Consider the following 15,152-nt stretch of genomic DNA (forward strand, 5'->3'; position numbering starts at 1 on the left):
AAACAACAGTGAAGAAGCAGAGACTTGAGTGACACATTTCAAGTCAAGGAAAGCCAAGGATGGCTGGCTGACACACAAGCATGGAACAGACACTCCCCTGGAATCTTCAGAGATATCTAGGCCCTGAAGACAACTCTATTTGAAATTTCTAACCTCCAGAAACATAAGAGAATTTACTGTTTTATAAAACCACCCTGCCCGTTGTAATTCAATATAGTAACACAAGGAAACTAATACACTCCTCAAATATGATGTTATTTTTCTTTCATTGAGAAAATACTTGTTTATATATATCAATGTGTTTACCAGTATCTTAACTCATAACCTCATTTTGCATGTCAAGCAACTTTCTATCTGAGATTTGTTTCCACCTCTCCATAGTATATCCTAAAATATACTCATAATGATGGTTCGTTGGTAGTAACAAAACAAAAACAAAACACTATAAATTTGTATTTGTATTAGGCCCAAGCTTAATAGTATTAAACAGTTTAATACTACTATTAAAGTCCAAATATTAAACCGTTTAATACTCTTATTAAAGGTGAAATTCGTATTAAGCCCAAGCTTGATGGCTTAATACAAATTTATATGGCTCAGGCTTAATATAAATTTATAGTGATTTTAGATAATAACTGGGTGACACACTGTATATGAAATGATGTTGCCTCCATCAAACACCTATTGTAGCTATTGGGAAGTCAGTTTTTAGTTTCATCATGGCTCCTTTATGGTCAATTTATCTTAATTTCAATATATTTCATTGGCTGCTTGTTCTATGTAGATTGACTGTGACATGTCTAAGTTTAGATTTCTCCTTTTTATACTGTTTACAATTGATTGGGTTTTCAGGATCTAAGAATTATTCTTTTTATGTTTAGGAAAATTCTCTGCCATTATCTCTTTGAATATTGTCACTTCTTTCTCTTATGTCTTTCTGAAAACCTGCTCAGATTCATATTACACATTCTCAATCATCCATACTGCTTATCTTTTTTATATTGAATCTGTTTTGCTTCAGTGATTCTATTTATAAAATTCATCCACCTTTATAACCTGGTTTATAATTTAATTGGTTCTTTTTCATATATTCTCAGATATTATATTTTATATTATATTAAGTATTCATATTTTAATTATTTTATTTACCTTTCTAAAACAATACATACTTTTTTTTTTAACTTGCAGCTCCAATATCTGTACTCTTTGGGAATCTAACTTTTCTGACTCTTCCTTCTGTAAGTTCTTGCTCATGATGGTTTCTCTTATTGTAAGTTTTGTGATTTTTTTTTAACTGTGGTTTTATTTCTCCTGGAAGATTATCTGTGAGATTTTTGTAAGGCCTGGCTGAAAAAAGCATTTCTCTTGAGAGTACTTGTATTTGCTTCTGCCTGGTGCCCAAAGGTACTTACATGGGATCACTTAGAAATAAATTCTCAGCTTGAAAGTTTTGGATCACTAGCTGCAAATCCATATGAGGGCCAGTTTGTGAGTATGAATTCTCAGGAGAGATTTCTTTTTCTTTCCATCCAATGCCAAGATCCCAATAGGCATGTTTCTTTGTGTGTGTGTGGTTTTTTTTTTTCCCACACTGTAGATTTTTTTTCTGTTTCTACTATATACTGCTAGTGGAAGTGCAATTGAGTACAACCAGCTTTGGAAACTGTTTCATTATTACTAAATTTAAATATACATATGCCCTTTGGTCTAGCAATTTCTTTCCTCTGTATATATTCAACAGAAATATGTGCACTGATACAACAAAAAATTGTGCAAAAATGTTGATGGATGCATTAACTTTACAGCCAAACACTGATGCACCCACATGTCCATTAGTAATAGAATAAATAAGTAAATAGAGTTATGGTCAGAATGCAGAATATTATACGGAAATAAATTGAATAAACCACTGCTGCAGGCAGAAATGTAACATGTAAAATAATGTAAAATGAGCCAGACACAACAATATTTACTATAAGATTTATTATGTAAAGTTTCGAAGATTCAAAACTAATCTAAAGGGCTGGAAATAAGGAGAGTGATCAACCCTGGGAGAAGGGAAGGATAAAGAAGAGGGCATAGGAGTAGTATCTGGCAATAGGTTCAGGTTACAAAGGGATGTTTACTTTGTTCTTACTCTTTGAAAACCTATTTATGATTTGCGCATTTTCTACCTGTAAAATACTTAAAACAAAGGGAAAGAAAATGAGTATGGAATTATATCCTCATCTTCTTTAAATCCTTCATCGACTCACTGTCCACTGAAGATACAATATAATCCTCATCAAAGTATACTTGTCCGCTCCCCACCTTCCTCTCCAACAAAACATAGGATCATTTTCTCTCACGCATTCCAGACCAAGCACAGTCATCTTTTGTTTCCTCCAAATGCCAAAATGTTCCCTAGCTTAAGGTATTTACATGGGTTATTCCTTCTTTCTGTCATTGTCTGTTATACGATTGTAAACTATTTGCTTCCTACTCAAATCTTACACTCTGAAAAATGCCACTTTTAACAAGACATGTTCATGGATCCCCAATCAAATTATAATCCATCTCACCTCTAATTTTCTTTTATAGATCCTATTGTTTCCTTTAGTAACTTTTGCTATAATGTGTAACCTGCATAGCGTATGAATTATATACGTGTTCCTCTGGATTCCTGTAAGCCTCATGGTGGCAGGATCCACTTTAATTTTACTCTTCATTATATACCATGTCCTTATTCTAGCACAATATCTGGTTCTGAGTGGCCACAATGAGTGAACTGCTGAATGAATAAAGAATCTGACCCATTTCTATTGTAATAGAAATCAAAGGAGGGATAGGAAATACAAATTAGTCCTCTATCTCTCATAATATTCTTTAATCATCTTTATTTTGGGAAACTATGAGGCTCATTGCAGAGATCACTATTTCTTACTTTTATTATCTATATGCAACATACTATGAAGCCCAGAACTAGACCAGTGCCAGAAAATATTTGAAATAAATTATGTAGGGGCAGTGTTGAATTAAGAATTAAAAGTTTAACATATAATATTTATTTATAAAATCAATTTCTCTAAAAAAAGAGTATTATTGATTGTCTTGATTATCCACTTACAGTCAAAATATGGATAACCTTGACTAAGGAGGAGGCTTTAACACAAAATGAACATAAAATTCACTAAAAATTAGAGTTTTATGTATCTTAAGCCTGAAGAATTTATTTTTTCCCCATACACTCAATTTTATCAATTCATGAGTAATGTACTGGTAATCAGCATATATTGATTATTCCCTCATATTGAGCATCAAGATACCAAATAAATATAAATTTATATATAATTTTATACAAATCAGTTATACTAAGCTGTAAAGCACAAGTTCTCCAAGTATGGTCAATAAATCCCCCAAATCCTTCTCAGAGGCAAAAATATTTTTATTAGTATGCTAAGCTCTTATTTCCATTTTTCAATAATTAACATTTCAACTGATCATACAAAAGCAATGGTGGCCACACTGTTTTCTCCTCAGTACTAAACTCTACTAGTAGTGTTGAATTCTTTACTGCCACCCTATTGCTAGGTAAAATTATAATTATTCCAGTTGCACTTAAGAATAATATTGGTGAAGCAGTACTTATTAATTATATTAAATTTCAAACTTCGATAGCTAATGTGATAAAGTGAGAAGTACAATAGAGTTCTAGTGCCTCATATGTAAGGTCAATGGTGACTTTAATAAAAATTTGTGTGTGATTGAGCTGTGAGCTTAAGTGGCACATTTGTCATAAAGCATTTTAATTTGAAAAAAAAAGACTAAAAAACAAACTGGTTATTCTGAGTTGAAAATTTGGCAGATATTTTCTCGAAAATGTATCAAGTGAGTCTGTTACTTTAAGAATAAATGACTACTTTCTGCCAAAGAAAAAGTTTAAGTTTTCAAATTAAAAATAGAATTTTGGATAACTCATATCTACTGCAATAAACTTGGAAGATTTCCAATACTAGAGATTGTTCTGATCATTTGGATGGTTATATTAATCAAGTGATTTTTTTATATTATATAATGAATTGTATCAAAATAGGAAAGACTTGTATAATTAAGTTATTTGATATCTTTGAGATGATCAAAGCATAATATGATTATATATAAGTAATATTTTCTAAATGCAGAATAGACCAACAGATTTGAATGGAAGAGAGTCTGATGTGGCTTTAAGTCCACATCGTAACTATCCTTTAAGAAACAATCACTTATTGAGTTTGGGTGTAACATCAAAGAAATATATCCAAAATTATCTGAAAAGGCTATTAAGGAGTTCCTTTTCCAACTACCTATCTGTGTGAGGTTGGGTTTTCTTCATAAATTTTCTTCATATTTTTGAAATAAACAATATGAAAAACATACACAGCCATGACAGGGCCAGATGTGTTCTGAAGACAGTGAATTAGCCAGTGTCCCTGTGGAGATAATGAAGAGACTGTAGAGCAAGTTACGAGAGAAGTTTGAAGAGTCCGATGTGGATGGCATTTGAGTTATCTTCTACACTGGAGCCCTCCAGAGAATGGTATGAGGATAATGATGGAGTGGTGGGGTTTGAGTGTGTAATGAGAATCTGTTGGCAGTATAGGAGAATCAGCAGGGCCCTCATTTGGGAGGCTTCCATAATAATCTTGGTGAGATGATGTGGGTCATAACTAATCAGTGAACGTGATGATAGAAAACATGAATCAACTGAATATAATTGATATAGGTATAATATGTATGCTTACCTAAGAAGGAAAAGAAAGAAAGACTTGGAATAAATAATGATCCTTTCCCTCAAGTAATTCTTATTCCAGCTTTGTGTAGTTAATTAACACATATGCTAATGTAAAATGAATTTGGTGAGAACAAATCTACACACTCCAAGTGCTGTGGCTCATAAGAGAATCAAGTTTAGATTAGTCAGGAAATGAATGAAAAAAAGTCAGTGGTAACAAACAAAATATTTGTAATTCACCAAACAATAAGGGGAGATGTTTGAAAGTAGAGAAAAAATACAATTGGTTAATTTAGAGGTTTTAGATTAGGAAGGGACTGGAAATCAGTCAGGGAGTGAAGAAACTTCATGTAGCTGTTGATAAACTACTTAGGGAAATACAGGTATCCAATAGAGATATGCTGAAAGGATGAATAAATTATGTCACATGACTGAAGGATTTTTAGGAAAGTGGCATGGTATATGTAGCAAACAGTAAGGAAGAAACCACTAATCAACATCCAAATCTATATTTAGATTTTTTAATGTCAATATGGTGGTAAACTTAGTATGAACATTACAGAAAAGGAATAAACTCATTGCATTCATGTAGTATGCTATAATGAGATTTTTTTAGAACTTAATATGAAACAAGTCAAGTGTGGTTGTGGATAATTTTAAAATTTGTGTTTAAAAAAGAAACTCTTACCTGTTAAAACACCATATTTATGAAGCAAAATCTTAAATGTTTGCATATACTTCATTTGTATTTTCTTGGATTTTCAGAAATAAATAATCTTAACAATTACTTATGTGTAAAATCTAAGGTAATTATATCCAAAAAGGTAGTAAACTAAATGTTTCTCTTACAAGAAGAAAAATTTAAATTCCCAATGATAAAAAACTGAAAAGCTGAGTTGTGTTCTACTACTTGAAATATTCAGAACAGAATTAACTCTTTGTTTATTCATGGAAATCATTAATAAATAAGAATTTCCATTTATGCCACCAATAAACTTGTGCCATCTTAATTATATTTAACACAGATACCTCATAGGTGTTGATAAATTCCAGGCTAGCCTGTAATCCCAGCACTTTGGGAGGCCAAGGTGGCCTACACGAGGTCAAGGGATCGAGACCATCCTGGCCAACATGGTGAAACCCCGTCTCTACTAAAAAAATACAAAAAAATTAGCTGGGCGTGGTGGCTCATGCCTACAGTCCCAGCTACTCAGGAGGCTGAGGCAGGAGTATGGCTCGAACCCAGGAGGTGGAGTTTGCAGTGTGCCGAGATCGCTCCACTGCACATCCAGCCTGGCGACAGAGCGAGACTCCTTCTCAAAAAAAAAAAAACAATAAAAATAAAAATAAAATAAAATAAATTCCAGGCTAGCATATTTTAATAGAATTTGAATATAATGTAAATTGTATTGTACATTTAATATATGTATGATATGTAGCATTGAATTGTAAATTTGGTGTAATATACAATGTTCATGTATGATATATATATTGTATTTCTATGTGCATTTAGTATAATATGTAGAATAGGTTATGCTAACGTGTAAAAAACAAAGCTGTAAATGTATACTGTAGCAACATTATTTACTAGTCTCATATTAGTTATTAAATTGGGGTAATAAAGGCAATAAATAACTCTTATTTAAGAAAATTAGAAAATTAAAGCCCTTCTAAAAGTTCATGTTTTTTATTAAAATTTTTTTAAAAGCTTATTTTGAAACTGAAGATGGAATGATATATAGCAGGAGAGATTATGTTATAAAGCTAGCTAGGGTAAATACTGTAAGAAGAGCTTAACACTGAATAATTTACAAACCCCCAAACACCGTAAGTTTCATTACCCTAGATACTTTTTTATAGCAACATATTTCTACCTCTCTAAGTATAAAATATATTGAACACAGTAAAACGCTTTTTTGTTAAATTTAGATTGCAGATATTGACACTGTTAGCATTTTAGAATATCTGGATTACTTAACGAACCTCTCTTGTGGATGTCATGGCAATAAATTAGGACATTTGCAAAGCACTTGTAAAATGAGCAGTTTGTAGCTGAGTTCTTAGCTTTTGCTGGGCATAATATAATGTTTAAGACTATGTTTGGTAACATTTTCCCATTTCCCAGCTTCATTTCATGTGGAAAATGCTTTTCCTTTCTGGGAAACACTGTCTAATTTCACACATAAGCAAAATCCATTTTTATGGTAACATATGAGCCACAATGGAGGTGATACTAAAAGTAAACTTTGAAATATATCTTTCAGTGCAGTGAGAATGCTATGCACACAATTATTTGAGCTAATTGTTACAACTGGGATTTAAGCTGAGAGGGACATTATTTAGCCAATGAGAGGAAAGCAAAAATAATCCTGCACAGTCTTCTAACTCAGGACAATCATACATCATTTCTGAATGTCCAACATAATTGACATCTTATCTTTCCAAACTGCACTTTAATTCTATAGGCAATTTTCTACTTGCGGAAATGTATCAAATGGCACACACACACACACACACACACACACACACACGAAAAACCAAAGAAGAAGGGTAAAAAAATCTTGAGAAGAAGAAAGCAATTTAACCAGTAACACATACAGATGAGCTAGCTAGATAGATATGATAGACAGCATGGTGTCACAAAAAATCACTAATCTCAGTGTCAAGAGGCTTGGTTGTGATAGAATTTCTGTTATTAATTCTGTGACCTTCTCCAACTTGACTAGCATTTGTGAAGACTACAATAAGTTAGTAATCCACTCCCATCATCAAATAATTTGGACTTTGAGAATTAAAACTACTAAGTCAGTGTCTAATGGCTAGAGAAGAAATACATAGGAAACTTACATGACAAATTGCTTTTATATGAAACTTATAAGAAAAAATTGTCAATGAAGAAGATATTTGGTCTTCTATAAAAGCAGGGAAAGGTTACTCATAGAGGTTTTTGAATTGCATGAACCTTGGAGATTATACTCACTCCAATATTTCATTTTATAGGTGAGCTAACTGTACCACAGAGGTAGATTTGCTCCTATTCTGGGTCTTGTATTCCATTTAATTTTGGCTCAGAGTAAATTCATCTCCTTGGGATAATTAAAAAAGGCCTGAACTTTGTGTTGGAGAATCTAGATACAAATGTTAACTTTCTCAAGAACTTTAGCTTCTCTGAATTTCTAGTCCTTCATCTGTAAAAATAGAATGAAAGATATTTCTTCTATAAGATCTCTGACAGAATCAAACAAATAATACATGTAGAAGTGTTTTTAAATTCACTGCCTTTTACAATTAAAAAATGATCATTAACATGGAAAACGAAAGAATTATGTTGTGAAAATGTATTCTGGGTATGTGACCACAAAGTGAGTTGTAGGATGCAGCCACAGGAGGAAGCATACCAGCACCAAGGTAACTGCTGCTTCTGTCAACATTCCCCTTGGCAATGTTGACCAGATTTCAGGGAACACAAACAATTCCTTTAAGTAGAAAGTAAATGGATTTAAGTACTGGCGTGGTGGTTTATGCCTATAATCCCAGCACTATGAGAGACTGAGGTGGGTGGATCACGAGGTCAGGAGTTGGAAACCAGCCTGGCCAACATGGTGAAACCCCATCTCTACTAAAAATACAAAAATTAGCCAGGCGTGGTGGTGCATGCCTGTAGTTCCAGTTACTCGGGAGGTTGAGGCAGAAGAATCTCTTGAACCCAGGAGGTGGAGCTTGCAGTGAGCCAAACTCAAGCCACTGCACTCCAGCCTGGGCAACAGAGCAAAACTCTGTCTTAAAAAAAAAAAAAAAAAAAAAAAAGAAAAAGAAAAAGAAAGAAAGTAAATAGATTTAAGAAAAAAATCAGGTGGCTCAGTATGCCTTCAGTGACTCTTTTTTTTTCTTTCCTTTTTCTTTTCATGGTATGAAAGACTAATGAGCATGCACTGCAAGCCCAGAGATCTACCTCATCTTGCTGCCACCAAAACTTGCTCTTTTTTAAGTTTCCTCTAGGTAAATCTTTGACCACCTACCGACCTGGATTGGTCTTTTTGGTCTGAGCTTCCCCTCGGCTTACAGAGGTTGATTCTTGGTGCTAGAAAGGAATTTTCACTTTTTTTTTTTTTTTTTTTTTTTGAGACAGAGTCTCACTCTCTCACCCTCATCTAGACTCTGTCACCCAGGCTGGAGTGTAGTGGCATGATCTCGGCTCACTGGACCCTCCGCCTCCTGGATTCAAGTGATTCTCCTGCCTTAGCCTCCCTCAGTAGCTGGGATTATAGTTGCCCACCCCCATGCCTGACTAATTTTTTTTTTTATTTTTAGTAGAGACAGGGTTTCACCATGTTGGCCACGCTGGTCTCGAACTCCTGACCTCAAGTGATCCGCCCACCTCGGCCTCCCAAAGTGCTCAGATTACAGGTGTGAGCCACCACGCCCGACCTCAACAACTTATTTACTATGATTTATCTTATTTTACTTTCTCTCCAGCTTCACTATCTCTTACTAAGAATTTCCTCTGTGTCTCTTGAATTTTTGATTGGGTCATTTTGCTATTTAAGGACTTAAGAATATGCCAATCCAAATATGCTGCTTTAGCATATTGACCATTTTGATGTGACTCTGACCTTCGTTCTGTTTCTTGTAAACAGGAGATAAAATTTCCATATGAAAGTTGTCCTTGCTAAATGGAAAAACAGTAACATTCTTTTTCATATATTATCTGTTTTATTTATTTACTTTTCATATATAGCACTTTTATTACCTTCAGTCCTCGTGTTGTACATTAAATCTCTAGTCTTGTTCATTCTACATATCTGCTGCTTAGATCTCCTGATCGACTTCTCTCCATACACCTCCAACCACTTTTCTGTTCTCTATGTCTGTATGTTTATTTATTTATTTTTTTAGATTTGACTTAAAAGTAAGATCATGTGGTCAGGCACGGTGGCTCATGCCTGTAATCCCAGCACTTTGGGAGGCCGAGGTGGGTCGATCACCTGAAGTCAGGGGTTCGAGACCAGCCTGGCCAACATGGTGAAATCCCATCTCTACTAAAAATACAAAACTTAGCTGGGCATGATGGTGCATGCCTTTAATCCCAGCTACTCGGAAGGCTGAGGCAGGAGAATTGCTTGAACCCAGGAGGCAGAGGTTGCAGTGAGCCGAGATCACACCACTGCACTCCAGCCTGGGTAACAGAGCAAGACTCCGTCTCAAAAGAAAAAAAAAATTACAAATGAAACGGTTATCAAAAAGCTGCCATTTCCTCCATGTTATAAGACTGCTTTCCAAGGGATTACATTTCTTTTCTTGGAGGACATTAGTTTTCATTAAAATCTTAAAAGAAGCAATGGATGTTTTTGCCCCAAGTCTTCCTTTTCTGGGTCCAATCTCTATTCTTTTTATTTAAGACTACTGCAGCTCTGTCAAAAAATCAGAACCATCCCCCCAATATCCTCATTATTTCTATTTCCACATAAGAGCAACATATTGACTTTGGCAAAACAATTAAACAAACTTAAACCATGAGTCAATAGCCAACAGTTCCTTTGGTGACTTTATCCAAGCCTTCCTCCTGCCAACTGTCCCATTCTGCATCTGTTGAGTCCTGGTCAAGGGAAGAGCTGCAAATGGGGCACTTTAAGTTCTGTGGTACATCTTCATTTCTTTTTTTTTTTTTTAATTTTTGTTTTAAGTTCAGGGGTGCATGTGCAGGATGTGCAGGTTTGTTACATAGGTAAATGTGTTTCATGGGGATTTGTTATACAGATTATGTCAGCATCCAGGTATTAAGCCTAGTATCCATTTGTATTTTTCCTGATCCTTTCCCTCCTCCCACTTTCCACCCTCTGATAGGCCCCAGGGTGTGTTGTTCCCCTCTATATGTCCATGGGTTCTCATCATTTTGCTCCCACTTGTAAGTGAGAACATGTGGTGTTTGGTTTTCTGCTCTTGTCTTAGTTTGTTGAGAATAATGGCTTCCAACTCCATCCATGTCCTGCAAAGAACATGATCTTGTCCCTTTCTATGGCTGCATAATATTCCATGGTGTATATGTACTACATTTTCTTTATCTAGTCTATCATTGATGGGCATTTGGGTTGATTCCATGTGTTTGCTATTGTGAATAGTGCTGCAATGAACATATGCATGCATATATCTTTATAATAGAATAATTTATATTCCTTTGGGTATATACCCAGTAATAGGATTGCTGGGTCAAATGGTATTTCTGGTTCCAGGTCTTTCAGGAATCACCACACTGTCTTCCACAAAGGTTGAACTAATTTACATTTCTACCAACAGTGTAAATGTGTTCCTATTTCTTTGTCACCTCATCGGCATCTGTTGTTTCTTGACTTTTTAATAATTGCCATTCTATGCTTTCAATTAGTCAATTTAATTCATTTACAGTTTTTTATTGATAAATAAAGACTTACTATTGCTATTTTGTTATTTACGTTCTGGTTGTTTTGTAGCTCTTTTGTTTCCTTCTTCATCTCTTGTCTACCTTTGTAATTTGATACTTTTTTGAAGTGTTATGCTTTGGTTCCTTAATCTTTAATGTTTGTATAACTGCTGTAGCTTTTTGTATTGTGGTTCCTGTGAGGCTTACATAAAAATTATAATTACAAAGGCCTATTTTAAGCTGATAATTAAATGCTGTCACAAATAAAAACTCTAGAGTTTTACCTTCCTACCATCCTACAATTTAATTTGTGATGTCACAATGTATCTTTTTATACTGTAGATTCCTCAATAACTTCTTGTAGCCTTAGATACTTTGACATATCTCTAAATTTGATATTAGAGAAATGTATTAATATGACTTGTTAATGTATACCACAGTATTAGAGTATTCTGGATTTGACTAAATATTGATCTTTACCAGTGATTTTTATACTTTCGTATTTATTCATTGTACTTATCACTTTTTATTTGTTTGGGTTTGAAGAACTGCCTTAAGCTTTTTTTTTTGTAAGGTGTATGTAATGGTAATGATTCCTCAGCTTTTGCTTGTGCGGGACTGAATTTATCTTTTATTTCTGAGGGATAGATTAGCTGTGAATAGTATTCTTGGCTGGCAGTTTTCTTTTTCTTTTTAGTCCCTTGAATGTATCATCTCAGTCTCTTCTGGCCTGCAAAGTTTCTGCTGATAAATCTGTTAATAGTCTAATGGTTTTTCTCTTATATGTGACTTCACAATTTTCTCTCACTGCTTTTAGAATTCTCTGCCTTTGACTGTTGACAGTTTAATTATGATGTACCTTTGAAAGGATCTCTTCAAGTTCCATCCCTTTGGGGACTATTGAGCTTCATGAATTTGGAGGTACATATCTCTTCCAAGACTTGGGAGGTTTTCAGCAAGTATTGCATTAGATAAACTTTCTGTCATTGCTCTATCTTTTCATTTTTTGAAACTCTATGTGAATATTTGTTCACTTAATAGTGTCCAATAAGTCTCATAGGCTGTCTCTACTCTTTTTTATATTATTCTTGGTTTTTTTTCTTCTGATTTGAGTAATTTCAAATGACCTTGCTTCATGGATTCTTTCTTTTGCTTAATATAGTCTTCTGTTGTAGCTCATGTTTTTTAAAAATTATTTCACTGAATACTTTAGCAACAACAGTTTTGTTTTACCCTTTGTAATGGCGTTCATTTGTTTGCTGAATGTCTTATTTTGATCATGAATTGTTTTGTTTTCCTGATTTCATTGAATTGCCTATTTGTATTTTATTGTTTTTCACTGAGTTTTCTTAAGATCATTATTTTCAATTATTTTTTAAACAACTTATAAATTTGTTTCCGTGGGGTCAGTTACTGGAGGATTATTATATTCCCTTGGTGGTGTCATGTGCCCTTTCATTTTCATGTTGTCTATGTCTCTCTGTTGATTTCTGTGCAGCTGGTGTTGCAGTCACCTATTTCAAAGTTTAGTGAATGGCTTTGGCAGGAGAATACATTTACTTGCAGATGGGCCAGAAGGTGTTGGGTTGGGCAGGATATGGTGGCCCTGGTTTTTGTGTGGGTGCAGTTGTTTAGTCTCCATGCAACTTTTTGTTGTTGTTATTGTTGTAATCAACATTAGCAATAACTGGGTGCCTCCGTTGTCTAGGCTATAGGAGTTTGTGGCAATGATGGTGGCTGCATAGGTCATTGGGGCAGGATCTTTAGGTATTCTCCTGTTCCTGTCTTCCTCACAGTGAGGAGTCTTAGCTAAGGGGATTTCTCTTGGTGTTGGGACTGACACGGCTCACATACAGCTACAGTGGCACCGGGATTCAGGGCACAGGTGCTTGGAGAAGCTGTGAAGCCAGATCCATGGTTTCGAGTCTTGAGACTCTACTATAGCACCTGAGACTTGAGGCACAAGTTCACTCTCCAAGAAACAAATGCATACAGTTCTCTCACTTAGTTGGAGTCCGTTGTTCTGAAGTACACCCAAGCACCTTGGTCTCAGGAGTCTGGGATGTAGCTGCAATTCTGACACTGGGGATCAGGGCACAGCATAACATAGTTTCAGGAAAGAAGGAGTACTCCAGGGATTTGGACCCCAGAGATAGGGCACAGTTGCAATTTGAGACTCAGAACCAACAGAGCACAATGGCAGCTCAGGCCCTGGAAGATAAGGTAACATTAGATCATAGGATGTTGGGAAACATCAGTAGCCCAGTTAGGATGTTAGGAAATAGCAGTAACCCAGTCTCTGTGAGGCCAGGTACAGCAGCAGCAAGAACCTAGAAATGGCGAGGTGCTACTGTGAATTGGGACTTAGGGATCAGTGTAGTGATGATTCTACTACCTGGAAGAGCAGATGTCTCAGCCATTTAGACCTCAAGGGGCCATCGAGTTTTAAGTAGCTCTGACTGGTTCCACAGTTCCATCTATGGTTGTTCAGCCTGGAGGGCCAAACAGCTCAGGTAATCCTTTGATTCCCTGAAATGTGAGACACTGTGTCTATCTGGCCACAGAAAGTGTGGTTCCATGGGTCAGCGGAGCCTCTGGATCCTTGCAGGTGGGGTACCACGTCAGCTGTGGTGCTGGGAGGTGCAACTGCCCAAGTTTGCCAGAGTATTAGACCCCATGGAACGCAGGGTCCTGCCTTAGCTGTGGTGCCAGGGGGCATAACTGCTCCTGTATGCCAGAGGCCTGAGGTCCTAGACGGAGTGGGGTCATTTGTGATCTCAGCTGTGACTCTAAAAAGAGGCTGCCCTAGCAATTGAGATAATTGAGTAGGAATTGCTCTGCAGTAACTTGCCCCTAAAGGGTAAGATGGAGAATTAGCTCTGCTGGGGGATGGTATGTTACCAGGTAATCATGGTGCAGAGGTAGCTGAGCCTCAGGGATAAAGGGATGCAATGGCTACTCATCCCCAGAGCAGGACACATTCTAGAAGAGTCTCCAGTTCCAAAATAGTGCAAAGCAGTAGCAGCACAGACCACAGTGGTGTGGGGCATAGTCTCAGCTTCTCTATGGCTAGCTCAGCCCTGTTGACTCCAGGGAGCTCCCTCAGCCGGTTCAAAGCTTGGGAGGTACAAAGGAATGTCCAATAGAAAAGACTACAGGTGTCCAAGGTGGTGACTGGGGCTGCTGGGGTCCATTTACTTCCCTTTCCCCCACAGTGAGAAGCTCCTCCTGGTTCTGTGTTGATTCTGACCCAGGAGATGATGCGGCAGAGCCAATGTGTTTTCTCCCCTTCTCTATGCAGCCATCCTGGGTTTCTGTGCTCTAAAGGATTCCTCCTGCTTTTTTGCTGTTCTCTGATGCTCTTCGTTAGTTATTTTGGTCAAAATTTAGATCTTTATTTGTTGCTTTGGGATTTTTATGGGAAGAGGAGAGTGCTATTAGCTTCAAATCGGCCATCTTGCTAATGTCCTAGGCTGAAAGTAACATTGTTTTCATCAAGGATGGAAAATTGAAAGCCAAGGGAAATCTATAAAAAAAAATAAGCTTGTTAATGTAATCCTTTTTACTCCTAGTCACTTCTCTACTCAATTAACTACCCTTGCCCAAGTTCCTTTACTTGATTACATTTTCACAGTTTACTACTCTGTCCAATTCAGTATATGGTATTTGACTATAACTGCTTCTTTGAGACTTCATTTCCTTATGAGAGCTCCTTGTCACCTAAAACTTATAAGAAATAAATTTGCATGCTTTTCTCCCGCTTGTCACATGTTAAAATAATTATCACATCCAGATGAATAAAAATACAAACAAGGAAGAGGTAAAGTTTTGCTTCCTCTACACTATGCTCTGATTTCCTAGAATTCTTAAAAAAGAAATCCTTAGAAATAACACCCCTCACACCCCTCTCACTATCAACAAAACATACACTGTTTAAAATAATGACTTTATCCCATTCAGGCCTCTCCACCTTGGTAAAAACATTTGTATGGTGTTTATTTCTTG

Source organism: Pan troglodytes, chromosome 3, assembly GCF_028858775.2.
Source record: "Pan troglodytes isolate AG18354 chromosome 3, NHGRI_mPanTro3-v2.0_pri, whole genome shotgun sequence".
Lineage (NCBI taxonomy): Eukaryota > Metazoa > Chordata > Mammalia > Primates > Hominidae > Pan > Pan troglodytes.